The following is a 14,638-nucleotide window of genomic DNA, read 5'->3' on the forward strand; positions in this document are numbered from 1 at the left end:
TTGGGCCCCTCTGCCCTCTAAGGCTGTATCCCATGGAACCTTCCGAAGCAGGTTCCTGAAGAGGCCAAAGTCTGCTCTCTTGAAGTCCAGGGCAGTGAGCTTGCTGCACGCTCTTCTCACTGTCCTGAGGATCTCAAATTCGAGCATCTTGTGATCGCTGCATCCAAGGCTGCCCTGGAGCGTCACATTCCAAAGAGCCCTTCCCTGTTGGTGAGCACGAGGTCAAGCATGGCACCTCTCCTTGTCGGCTCCTCTACTACTTGCAGAAGGAAGTTGTCTTCCACACAATTGAGGATCCTCCTGGATTGCTTGTGCCGGGCCGTACCGTCCTTCCAACAGATGTCAGGGTGGTTGAAGTCACCCATGAGAACAAGGGCCTGCGAGCGTGAGGCTTTTCCTATCTGTCTATAGAGTGCTTCATCTGCAGGTTCTCCTTGATCAGGTGGTCTGTAGCAGATATCACTAGTGGTTCCTTTTTCTTTGCTTGATTTTTAACAATTGCAAAACTCCATCAGTTTTACTAGCTAACTGTTTCTCAGTTTTCAGCAAATAACTGCTGGGAAGATGAGTACTAGCTGTGCAGGCAGAGGACCACAGGAATCTCTCCCATATCACATAAGCAGAGGGACAGTCAGCACACTTAATGACACCAACAAATACTCCAGCTTGCTTTGACTCATTCTCCCCAAGAAAATGCATCCCCAGTCTCCTATCTTAGCTTCCTCTAAAGCATGCACAGGTTTTCTACTGCACAAAATCCAGCATAGCATTTCCACTGCTGCTATGGGGACCAAGCTTGGCTCCTTCCATGGAAGCTAGCCACTTCGAGGTTAGCTGCCCACGCTCCTTGATATCAAACTAGAAGCTACTCCAATCTACTGAATACCAATACATGTCCCACATCTCCCGAGACATTTCTTTAGGGATCTGTAGCTAAAGGATCACAAGATATGGTTCTTCCCCCATCCCTGTCTTCCATCCATCTTTCAAAACAAATGGGGGATTTTGCCTTGCTTAGACTTTGGACTTTTCTTCCTCATATATATGTATATATATATATATATGACTATAACAGGATTTGTGGAATCACATCAACAGAAACACAGATAAATGCAAAGTTCTGCTGAGCCTTGCTGTAGGCAGTAACCACATTAATACATTGCTTGCTCCAACATGCCCAAACTCCCCACAGGGTCTCTATACTGGACAAATAGTAGTGAGAGGAAGAGTAGTCAAAAGGCTAATGGGAATAAATAAATAAGAGATAGCAGCTTGAAGAAACTAAAGCCTAAATAAGAAGGCAGAGCATCCTCCTGTTTGGTCCACAGGAACAGAGTGGAAGCTGAATATACCAGGGTTTTAAAGTTTCAACATGAGTATTTCTAAATAGCCATGCCAGGACTTTTGAAAATTTCTTTTCACCACTGTACACACAGAAAAACTGCACTTATTTTCCAAACTGGAGGGGAACATCACCTCTCTTTCTATACCTAGAGGTTACATGCACCTATGGAAAGACTCTGAGATGTTAACTCAGATATGGAGTTTACTTGGAACAAGGAAATAAAAATTAAACTCCCCATCCCCACACATATCTCTATATGTCTGTTCCCAGTGCAGAGACAGGGCCTTTGTCAGGAGTTTCTGTCTCTTTGAAGCATAATACTAAGCAGTCATTACTTTTTTAAATAGAACCAGGAGTTTTCAATTTATTACTCTGGTATCCAAAGAACTGAAATCTGGGGGAAAGAGAATGGGATACCCCACAATCACTCCAAGGCCCAAAAGAAATCTTATGCCTGCTTAAGTATTCAACCATCATTTGAATAAAACCAGTCTGCTTTCTGTTCAGTGTATGCCAAATGGGTTGCTGTCATTTCCAGTAGGATTTTTTTCTTTTTTCTTCCAGTTCACAACTGCCTTCTATTGTCAATGCAGTGAATAGCCAACAACAATTTAAAGTAGTGGGCTCCTATCAGCATTGTTCTCCTGTTCAGAGGCACAGAGAACAAGAATACATCTATGTTTTCCATACAGTGTAGAAAAATGTAATTCTCTGTTTAGTGTCATATCAACAACTCGTGTCCCAGCTCACCGCCATGGGCAATGAATGACAGACTGAGCTGTCCACCCTGACAATGCGACCAAGATATCTGTGGTTGAGACTGATATATCATTCCCTCCCCCCACCCCCAAAAGAATGTTGCTGGAGAAATCTATTTTTATTCCTATATTTGTTTTTTACCTACATACAAAGTACAGATAAAAATGAAATTGAGTCATTAAACAAGCTGCAAATAATGTCTTGATAGCACAGGAGATGTTAATTCCCTCGCATTGCAGCATGTGCTCTCAATGGAGTACAGGTTTCTTTATAATACTAATAAAAAATAGCTCTAGTTCCCTTCTTTCAACAAAGGCTTCCCCCCACCCCAGCAATTCAGTAGAATATATCTTATTTTCTAGTATAAAAAGAAGCCCTTTCCTCCTTTATAGGTAGCTGGCACATCACAGTTAACAATATGTAGCTGAAGGGCGATTAACTCCAGGTAACATAGGCCTGGAATAGGCAATAAAGTGGTAGCTTGGAGCTGTGCACTGAAAACAGCATTTATTCAAGGGAAGGGAAGAAATGAAACAAAACTTTGACAATGTTAGAAAAGATGAAGAAGAAATAGGTTGAGGTAGCTATAGCACAGCAATGATTTACATGCCGTTAACGTACAGTGTCTGTATGTTGTGTTCAGGACAATATTTAAATAAAAGCAGTGTTAGGCTTGGCAGCCTGTGTATTAACACACTGAATTTATGTTGCCTCCAAGGTAAAGAGCATCTCCTTATTGTAACAAATACAGGAATTACAACTTGTTGAGAGCATTTTGGGCTCTATCTTCTTCCTTAAGCACAGCGTACTGGATTTGTTTCAGTTTATTGTTATTTTGCCATAATATGTTTAATGTTTTCATTTGTTCACAAGTTGTTGAGGATGATGGTAATTTTTTTCTTTCTATTGTTTCAAACTTAAAAACCTCCCCAGCAGAGGAAAAAATAAATTTATACAAGACAATGGAAAGGGGAAGTTTCAGCTTAACAGGCAATTGGAGTTGGTGGAGTACAGGAATATGGGCTGCAGGCTTGTGGCACAAGAGTATTCCTATCCTGCAACGGTTAAATTTATATGAGCTGTGGATGGGTGCTGTGGAGAACAGAAAAAATGGTGGAGTCTCCGAACAGGTCCTTTGACACTCTACCAGCATCGGTGTCATCGCTGTCTTGATCCTCCTTTGCTTCTTATGGGCCCTCCCCAAACTATCTGAGCGGCTGGGTAATGTTGGTCATAGGGGGATCTTAGCAGCTGGTTGTTTTGTGACGAATGACACAGAATCAGCAATAGTACATGACCTTTACGGATTCTGGCTGTCTCTTAGAAGTATGTGAAATATTCACAACGAAATACAAAACCTACTTGAAATTCAAGTTGCTCCTTAGACAATTACTATGGAACCAAAAGACCTAAATGCCCTGTATTGGTAAGATATTTATATTTCTACTGCCCCCATAAAGTTCTCTGCCTTGTGCATTGTTGTAGAAAATAACAAGAAGTCAGAGCTTTTTTAAGTGCAAGGCCTGTCCTAGATGACTTCCTGAAGTACAGATGAATGACAGTGGAAGAAAAGTAATCCCACTGGCAGCAATGTGATCAGTAGGAGCCTTGGAGCTGAGGTGTGAAACCGTTCAGACTCAGCCAAAATAAACCACTGCTACTGAAGGGTGTGTGGGGGGAAGCATGTAGAATTCAGGCATTAGTTTAGAACAGCGACCACAGTGTTTGCTACAAATTTCTAAACAAAGCACACTGAATCAACAATTCAAGAAATCATAACACATTCTTCTGCCTCCCAGAGCAAAAACGCTAATCATGTTAGGTCCCTCTGAACATCTGTCATCCTCCACAGTGTATGGAAAAAGGTGAAGTTTAGATCAACGGCCACGAATTCTGTCAGACCACGTATAAGGAAGTCAGTGTCATACTTCAAGGGCTGACTCTTTCATGTGTTATATCCCTTTCCAATTTAATTTAGGTTGGATTTTCCTGCCCAAATTCCTTATACTATGATTTAGCATCACACTCTGAGGACAAAGTTCTAGGCATTAAAAGGTGGTTGTTGGGAAATTAACATATAGCTACCTTGATAAATGAAAAGCAGAAATAAGGTACAAGTATCAGAAGGAATTAAATACTGAAGTATCTTGCCTTGGGGCAGGTTTTCTTATCATCTATAATCCTTAAATCAAGATTAACCATGCAGTTTCACTAAAAGGTATTCTTTGGCTCAGGAATCATCCAAGAAAGTTCTGCAACCAGTGTTGTGTGTGACTAGAGCTACGTAGGATGTTAGACTAAGTTGTCACAATAGTCCCTCCTAGACTTATATTCTGTAAGAATTCCGAATCATCACATCAAACATCCTCCTCTCTCCACCTGATAAATGTGAAACAATTTCTGTAGGAGAACAACATAACATACAGTTCTAAGAGTTACCACAAACTATTGCTAGGTCACAGAAGTCTATGAAAAGGTGTAAGGTCAGGAAGAATTTGTGTAGATAAAGCAACCTCCAGAGTGAAACACAAAAGTTAAGTATTTTCAGATAAACTGATGAAAGAGCACATAAAGTTAGCACATAAACACAAAGTCCATGCTGATCATAATATGATCTGATTTAAAATATTCCTTGAGGCGAGGTTTTAGTAATACTTAAAAAGACCTGATAGCTCCCTGTCATGATATGTCCATGTTATTAAGTTGTAAAGCAACTGTCTTGCTCATAAAACAATCCAAATGGGAAAACACATGGTGGACAAAGCCAAGGACAATAGCAGAAATCAGTGATGAACTTTGGTTTGATTATGTGTTGAAATGTGCCTCCTAAGAACCTGCATTAGCTTTGACAAGTCACATCTTAATGCAATTCATCTTCATCTGGCTGAAACATGAAGAAATAAACACCAGGCAAATGGAAGCTAGGCAAGGAGGAGGTAACACTGACAAAAGCATCACTAGGACAAATTTCCCAAGTCACTCCCAGAGCTGCAGTGAGAGACAAGATGACGATCTGTGAAAACCTTCTGTTGCTATGTCAAGTGAATGCTGCAGGATCATTTTATGCCTGCATTCCAGACAGTTTTCAGGGTTTTCTCCACCCTTCTCTGAGGCAAATTCTGGGTTCTGCAATTCATTTGCTGTCCTCCTCACCCATGTATTAATTACATCCCCTCATCTGATCTTAGCCTGCTACTATACTCCTACTACTTCTTTTCCAGGAACTTCACTGTAGTTGTGGACTGATTTTTTTTGTACTTCACAATTCAGTTCTCCATTCTTCTGTTGATTCTGTTCTTTCACACACTTCCCATCTCATTACTATAACTCCCAGTCTTCTGGTTTTGCTCCTTGCACTTGAGCTCCATATTGCACATACAACCGATTTTGCTTTCATTATCTTTTCTTAGGATCATTATGATGTTTGCTAAATAATTTTACCTTTCCTACTTGGTGTTGTCAAAAACCTTGCATTATGCAATTTTGCATTTTCCCTGGCAAACTGCCAAGCTTCTTAAGGTTTTACTAAATTTGGCCCAGCCAGTCAGAACAAAATCCTGACTTGCTCCTTCTGTTATCTGAGATATTGCTGGTTTACCTGAATTTAAGAGCATCATTCATTTCATTAGCAATCCACCAATCTGTTTTTTTTCTGAAGTTTCACATCTATTCTGATGGGTTGGTGTAATGTTTGAGACCCTGCAATGTGCTTAGCCTTAAAGTTTTCCATGAAAATACATCTCATTCACAAGTTCTTAGCACTTGCACCAGCTTTCAGTCACAATATGTTTTATAAAAAACAAATCCTAAAAACATCCATGGACCTTAAGCAATAACCCATTTTTAAGTGCATCAGAGGTTGCAGGAACACTGCCAGAACTCAAGACAGTTTGTATCAGTTCACTAAGCCCTCCATGCTGTTATACCCAGATAGATAGGACATGTTTAAACCCAACGTGTTGCTTAGCCTGAGATGATAGAGGGGAATCCCTTAACCTGTCCAAAAAAAGGTGAAGAATCATTTCAGTATTCAAAGTGACTGAAGCATGTAAATTTTCCCTTATGTTCCCATTAAAGTTTTGTCTTTTGTCATGAAAATTCTGGCAAATTTCAAGCCCCATTGAAACAGCTACTTCATAGAAATATGGCATGTGACTCCCTCAAGGACAACTGGCAGGCAGATAAAATCCAGGTCCTTTTTGAAATCCTGTATTAAATTAACAAGACAACTTCTGGGTGCATTGCTGACTGCACAGCCATAACCTCTCACTACAGTACAATGTCTCAAGTTTCCAGGATGCTTTCTCACACATCTTTATTCTTTCCTTCCCAGTCTCCAGGATAGTACAGACCAAGATGCTGGGTACTTTTGAGAACTATGGGGACAGGCTATACACTACATACTATACTTGCAGTCTGCCAATGAGAGCCAATAGTAGTAAGAGAGTAAAGACAGCCAAGATGATAAAAGGTTAGCCAAACTTTCTGCACATAGAAAAGGTAAACTACTTACTTTTGAAGGTCAACAACAAAAAAAATTACACTAAAGGGATAAAACTAAGAAGATGAATATAAGTCTTCAATAATACATGGGCTGGCATGACTGTGGCAACATCAACCTTCCTACAGTAGCTCTTTCTCTACCCTCTTGGATATCACTTATTTTAATAACACATTTACTGATGAGAATAAAGCTAATGTAGCATGAAGAGAAGGATGGAATAGAAGGCATCTTATTTGTCAATACATCGTCACTGTCACTCAGCTTTGGTAATGAGGTGCAATATGAACGCCAGTCTGATTTTCAAAAACAGAAGCATGTCTTTTCATTTTCATATGAAAGTGTGGGAGTTCAGAACTATTGAAAAGTAGTTTTCGTTGTTGCCACTGTTGCCTTTTTTTCTCCCCAAACTTGTACAGGCTTTGTCAATAACTTTATCTATTTATCTATTTGAGATGAGCTTTAGAATCTATTAGAATAAAAGATTTCTGTAGAAACATCAAATTTTCATGATTCTACCATTATATTTGTATTGTTGGGTTCTTTCCTTATAGTACAGCTCATGCTAACACCTCTGCTTTTATTTTTTCAGAAAGTATAAACTCTCCAATTGTAAAGAAGAGTTTGAAAAAAGGCGATTCCCATAAAGATTAAACAGGGGAAGACAGACAAGGCAATATTTTCTTCATCTCTTGAGAGAAAAGGGATTTGATTCACGATTTTTGAAAATCTGAGGTCAGGAACAATTTTCAGATTGTTTTACTAAACCATAAAGTAATAGTAATAATAATCAAAATCTTAGATAAAAGCTATTCTGTTGCTGCTACTGAAGAGAGATTTACCTCCATTTCCAAGGGATTACCAATTTAATAGTCTTTAATAACTTGCAATTGCCAGGCAAACATGTTTTATTCCTTCACTTCAACAATAGCCTAAAAGTGCCAAAACCATTTTCATTTATCTTCAGTCAGTGAAGTAGATGGCAAGACAAGAAGGAGCTTTATCTAACAATAGCACTGGTGTCTTACAATTGTCTTAAATATTTCAACAAAGAGATAGCTCAGTGTATTTCTCTGGCTACCAATGAGCTGCCAAAAGTCAATAACTTTACCTTTAAAACCAGACTGATCTCTAAAGCTTTTCTTGCAGCTGAGAGATTAAGGCAGACTTGTATAAACATATTTATGAAATAAGAGCAAGGGACTTGAGCCTGGCAGTTTGGAATGTAACACCATTCTGTATCTATATTATTTTGGGGATTAGAAACCATTAATTTCTAAAATTGTGCTGTGGAGCATAAGTGGCAACAGCTGCAGCTATCTGTTTGCTGTCTTTCCACATGGGCTGTTTTCTGTGCAAGATATGCATGAAGAACACAAATAAATGGGGTGCTACCTCTTTAGACAGGGCCTGGCAAATCTGAAATAAAAAACTACAAAGTATGAACCATGTTTGCTTTAAAATGATGAACTTAGGTGTTCATAAAAATGGCAACTTAAGGCATGTCCTTACACACTTCCCATTTCTGTAATCCATTCTTTTTGGCATGAACAAACTAATAAAATGCCCCTTCTTATTATGTCACTACTGTACATGAAACATTTCATGCATAAAATATTAATCCCAGACACAGGTCTTTGATAGAATGATTGTACTGGCTAAAAGAAGAGAGAAAGGTTTCTGAGCATAGCTTCATTAATGCATTCTAATGCAACTATATTCAAGGCCACAGCTTTTCAATAGCACAGAAAAAGCAATCCTTTGCACAGTTTAATGATGTGGACAAGCTGACTGAGAGAATCAGAATGAGACACACCATGTGTCCTATTAATATTTGTTCTATAAACACAGAAACAAAAAAAAAAAGCCAAACCAACCAAAACTCAGTTACTCAGGTTTTCTTTGACCCTTATTTTTCACAGAACCTAACTTTTTAAAGAACTTACTTCAAAGTGAATCTGGAAAAAAGTAAAAGTTTTGATTCTTGCCCACTAGGGAAAAAGAAAAAAAAATCAGGGTGGGAAGTAAAAAAATAACCTATTATTAACTTAGTTTTTAAGCTTTCATAAGACTTTTATTGTTGAGAATTGTTACTGCTTATTTCAAAATTTCAGCATACCGCACTGTTAGGAAATAATTCAGGAAACAATAGCACAATGAAATATCTCAATCTAGATATTTTAATTAGGAGAACCAGGCATGTCTGATCCTCCATTCCTTATAGATGACAAACTGTTTCCCATGCCAGGTCCTGGCTGCCCCTTGTGTAGAGATCAGGAACTTTGCTGGAACATGCTACTTTTCTATCATGGTCTGCACTTCTTTGACATCTGAAGCCACAACGTGGGGGAGAGGGGAGAACGGAGGAGGTATAATTATTTCTTACCATGATACTGAGTCAGAACATGACTGAAGTTTTACAGCAGAAGGACAATTCCAGCTCCTTTGATTCAGTCTTAACATCAGATATTCTGTCTGAGAAGGAGACTAATGAAAGTCTTCCACCCTCCACAGGAAGACCATCCTCCATAGTTAATTACACAGGGCTTTGTCCAGAACACTTCTAAATGTTTTCCTTAGTGGAATTCATTTTCTTTTCTTGCAAGAGTATTTCAGAGTTTAAGAAGCCTGAAAACTCATATAAAGAAAGCTGTTCAAAGAAGTAGTCCATCCGTTACCAGTGGGATAGCTCACGTGAATGAAGAGTTATAGCATTAAGCATAATAGAGTTCAAAACCAGAAAATGTTTCTCAGTTGGTGTCTGCAGAGCTGCTTCTCCCACATATTCTCATTCCTCTCTCCAGCTGCAATTGCTCCTGTGCATTCCCCTACTTAAGTACATTGTCCCAGAGGCACAACCACCATTACTGATAGGCTCAGCCTTGGCCAGTGCTGGGTACATCTTGGTGCTGGCTGGCATTGGTTCCATTAGCATAAGGGAAGCTGCTAGCAGCTTCTTACAGAAGCCACCTATGTCCCTCCTGCTACCAAAACGTTGCCATACAAACCCAATGTCCCCTTTTTGTTGCATGCCAAGGAATTTTTTTTTTTCCCTTTTCTCGTTCCCTACAGTCTCCAAATCCTTCTGGATATTTATTTTACTCTTTTTTCTTTATAAGTGATTCTCTCCTCCTTCCCCTTTCAATCTCTATTAGTCTCTGCTTACTGACCTCGGAGCTGATAAACTACAGTCCCAGGACGGTTTGTGGTGAAGTAGTTGTGGTCTCACCTCTGGACTGTGAGGTGCTGTTTTGTACACAGGCCACAAAACACCACATGATAAATAGAAATAAAAGGCTGCTCTGCAGTACAAATAAACTTATATTGAGAAGAGGTATGTGCTGCTGGAACAAAAACAACCACTTGTGCATGGGATTTCTTCAGTATCGAATAGCAAAAATGTCCAATTATAGGCTTTTCTTACAAAATAAATTAGAACTTCAATGGGGTATCAAATAATTATCTCTTAGGAAAATGACTTTAATTTGATGCTAATAGGGCTAAAAGAATATTTAGCTCCATCATTTATGTATGAAGTGGTCCTATAAGCCCTTCAGTATCAAAATGTGAAAAAGCGCTTAAATAGTAGTCATGGTCCCATACAGTAACCTTGTTACTTTTTCCCACTTGGAATGATGCAAAGAAAATTGCCAAAGCTGCACCACAAGATTAATTACAGACTCATCATGCAATTCCAAAACCACAATACTTAGGCAGCTAAGCAAGAGTAGCTTTCTAGTAAATTTAATCAACTGCCGGGTAAAACCTTCAGACTAGTAGAAGATGTGACGTAAAAAGAGAAAACAATGAATTTGAGTAGGCTACAATACCATTCATTAGGCATTTTTGACAGAAAAATAAAGCACTGACCCATTGCATGCATTCTTCAACAATATTCTAAATAAAGTGTTTAACAAAATTAAAAAAAAATATTAGAAGTGACAGAAGTCATGCTTATTTTATATGAAAGACTGAAATTAAGGAGTTCCTTAACCTACTAAAGGTGATCTTCTTTGCCAGAAGGACTCCTACCAGGAAATGTAAGGGTAGCTTATCTGAATGTTTTCTGTCAGATGTTATAAATGTCATTCCCTACTGTTGGCACCAGGCTGCCATTTAGCTCTCAGTACATGAAACAGGGAGAGTCCTTTCCTAAATTTGTTTAAATGTCTCTCACATAGTATATTATTTTATAGAAAACACAAACAAGTGAACCAGCACAGCCAAACTCTCTTCAAAACAATTAAAAATAGATAACACCTGAACAAACTTGCTGTCAATTAGCAAGTAGTAGGTTGCTTTGATGATCACATCCACAGAAATTCAATCTCTCAAAAAATCAGTAGTATACCAAAGGCTAGGCAGAGAGACAAAGCAGTTATGGAGCACAAGAAAGTTAGTTTTCTCTCCCTTTCAACACTCACTCCACTCCCTCAAGAAAGGGAGATAGAACCAGGCCATTTTCCCCTCTAACATGCTAAAGCTTTCAAACAGCTCCCAGGCATTTTAGAAGCAGTTGTACAGTGTTTGCTTGCCACTTTCAATTAAACATGGTGCAGCAGTCTGATGTCACTAGGATCTACTAATAGGAAGAGTTTAAGAGAGTATCCAAACTCCAAACAAACTATTCACAGAGGTCTGCATTTTCCAGATAAAGACTGAGGCAGTTTATAGAGACAAGAACAGGGAGAACAACATAAAGTACTACCTTCCCTGTCTTTAAACTCTCCCAGTATCTGGTGAATCCCGATAATTTACTGCATATGGCCAAAATGACTGACTTGCAGGATTCTGTAAAATTAGTGCCAGTTTTGTGCATGTCCTTAGAGGCAGTACGTATCTGCAGAAGCAAAACTATTAGAAGTCTTGGAGCTCCTAGTAGATTCAGACACTATTGCATTTAAACAAATTCCTTTCTCCATATGCTTTTGTTATATGAAAGTTTTCCTAGTTGGCCACTCTTTCACATTTAAAATCATATTTTCAACTGCCTCAATACACAGAGGCCTCAGGAGAACAAAAGCTGAAAAAAACCTTTTCCCTGGGCCATTCAAAAGGAGGTAGAATGAGGAGCTTCAAGGTGGCAATAGGGATCAGAGCAAAAGTAGGTAAGACAGGGAAAGAAAGTAACTCATTCAAGGACTGATTGCAAAACTAGAATAGAAGAGATGGTAGAAAGGGAATAGAAAAGCTTGATAACTAGAAAGAAGCAGTCAGGGTAAAGAGTTCTCAAAAGTCTATGTTTTTTAAATGAATGATCCAATTAATTCAATTCATGAGAGATCTGAACTCCAGTTCCCCACAAACACTTAAAATACATTAAGGTACTCACTAGACTCAAATATGGATATTTAACAGAGTTGTTAATTTATCTACTGGATGTTAATTTATCTACTGGAGACCAATAACGAGTGGTGTCCCTCAGGGATCGGCGTTGGGACCGGTCTTGTTTAACATCTTTGTCGCTGACATGGACAGTGGGATTGAGTGTGCCCTCAGCAAGTTTGCTGATGACACCAAGCTGTGTGGTTCGGTTGATACGCTGGAGGGAAGGAATGCCATCCAGAGGGACCTTGACACACTTGTGAGGTGGGATGATGCCAGCCTCATGAGGTTTAACCATGCCAAGTGCAAGGTCCTACACCTGGATCGGAGCAATCCCAGGCACAGCTACAGGTTGGGCAGAGAAGAGATTCAGAGCAGCCCTGCGGAGAAGGACTTGGGGGTGTTGGTTGATGAGAAAATGAAAATGAGCCGGCTTAAGTGTGAGCTCACAGCCCAGAAAGCCAACCGTATCCTGGGCTGCATCAAAAGGAGTGTGACCAGCAGGTCGAAGGAGGTGATCCTGCCCCTCTACTCTGCTCTTGTGAGACCTCACCTGGAGTATTGTGTGCAGTTCTGGTGTCCTCAATATAAAAAGGACATGGAACTGTTGGAACAAGTCCAGAGGAGGGCCACGAGGATGATCAGGGGACTGGAGCACCTCCCGTATGAAGACAGGCTGAGAAAGTTGGGGCTGTTCAGCCTGGAGAAGAGAAGGCTGCATGGTGACCTCATAGCAGCCTTCCAGTATCTGAAGGGGGCCTATAGGGATGCTGGGGAGGGACTGTAGTGACAGGAGAAGGGGTAACGGGTTAAAACTTAAACAGGGGAAGTTTAGGTTGGATATAAGAAGGAAATTCTTTCCTGTTAGGGTGGTGAGGCACTGGAATGGGTTGCCCAGGGAGGTTGTGAATGCTCCATCCCTGGCAGTGTTCAAGGCCAAGTTGGACGAGGCCTTGGGTGATACGATCTAGCGTAAGGTATCCCTGCGCACGGCAGGGGGGTTGGAACTAGATGATCTTAAGGTCCTTTCCAACCCTAATTATTCTATGATTCTATGATCTAGCTATTTTTCAAGTCCATCCACAAAGTTTAGCCTCAGCATCGCATACTTTGATCTATGGAACTCTGCTGCTTTGATTCAGATTGTTTTAGGATTACTTGAACTGCAACATTATGAAGACCAAACAGCAAAGCACATCTGGAAGATCTCTAGATCTTCTCGCTCAACCCCAGATAAAAGGCCTGATCTGCTCCTTCCTTTTCCAAATTGTGTCTTCAATAATTTAAAGAATTGGAGGCCAAAAATTACTTTGAATTTTACAAATGCACAAGGATTAGAAAATATTTGCATGAAAAGTGAGGATAAAATAAAGCTTAGTAATCTCATTTATATGAAAAAGCAAAAATAAATATTGCACTCAGTTGTACTCAGAAGGCAGAGGATTATCACAACAAAGTCACATCTTCCTAAGTACGCTGCTTATGTTTCATATATGACTCAGAGAATAAAGGGAGAATCAATCAATCTTACTTTTATTGATAGTACCTGCTTCAAATCAGGTTCCCTGCCTGTTTTTCACACATGAAGATACAGCAATGTCTCAGTAACAAACAACGCAGAGACATGCTGCTTCTTTAAAATTAAAATTCCCCCAGACTTTTTTTTTAATGTCATGGAAGCTTTTCTATTGTTACGAGGCTTTATACATCATTGATTTACAAAACCTTGGTTTTGATATTAGACTGACTTGACAATATCTCACACAATGAGTAAAATTTAAAAAGCAGCAACAGATTATACTCTTGGCATGCAGACCCAAGCTTGACTGGAAGCTGGAAGGAGAGAGGTGCCTCCTTTCCACATAACTGTGGCCTTTTGGGGTGTTCAACATATGGTTCTACTCAAAAAAGCAAGTGCATGCTAGTCACTTCATGCAGCTACTGTCATTTCTGCTTCACAGACGTAAAAGTCTAGTGTCTTCTGCATTGATTTCTTGGTTATGTGGTGGTTTCACAGAGGCAACTAAATCCTGCAGAACTTTTGGACCTGATAAGGACCAGAAAATAACTCAGCCTTGTCTCAGATGCAGGTGAGATGGATTTGCAGTGCTCTGGGCACTGGACAAGTCCTTTAATTCAGGAAAGTGAGTCTACCTGATGAAAGGCTGTCTCACTTTCGAGAGGCAATAGAAAGACAGGTTTTTTTATTATTATTATTATATTTTTAAGAATTTTAGGGCTTAACTCACAGACCTCCTCAGAGAAAACTCATTTCCAAGAAATTACTTCACATTTCACAGGTGCTCAAGAATTTTTTCTCAGTTCTTTCACTAATACTTCCAAACTCTAAAGTACAAATTATTTGAATATTTCCTCAAATTCATATTTGTTTAAATAGTAAGACATTAGTAGACCTAGACAAAGAGAATTTTCTGTGTGACAGGACTAAACAGACTCAGTACAAAAAGAAAAAGGAAGAAAAGGAAAAATTAGGAAGTAGAAAGACTTATCTTTTCTGAAGGTATTCACAGACAATAGAAAGTAACATATGGTTGGTGCAACTCAGCAAAAAAACTGTCTATTCCATTGCATAAAATACAGCTGCCCGGAGTGCAGCCCCATCCTGTCCCGCATCCACGAAAAGTACAACTGCCCTAAAGTCCTTGCTGCTTCCATACACAACCAAAACAATCTCAAAAAGAGAAAAG

Source organism: Pezoporus wallicus, unplaced genomic scaffold (genome assembly GCF_028554395.1).
Source record: "Pezoporus wallicus isolate ANWC-B61680 ecotype Strahan unplaced genomic scaffold, APGP_CSIRO_Pwel_v1 contig_8218, whole genome shotgun sequence".
NCBI lineage: Eukaryota > Metazoa > Chordata > Aves > Psittaciformes > Psittacidae > Pezoporus > Pezoporus wallicus.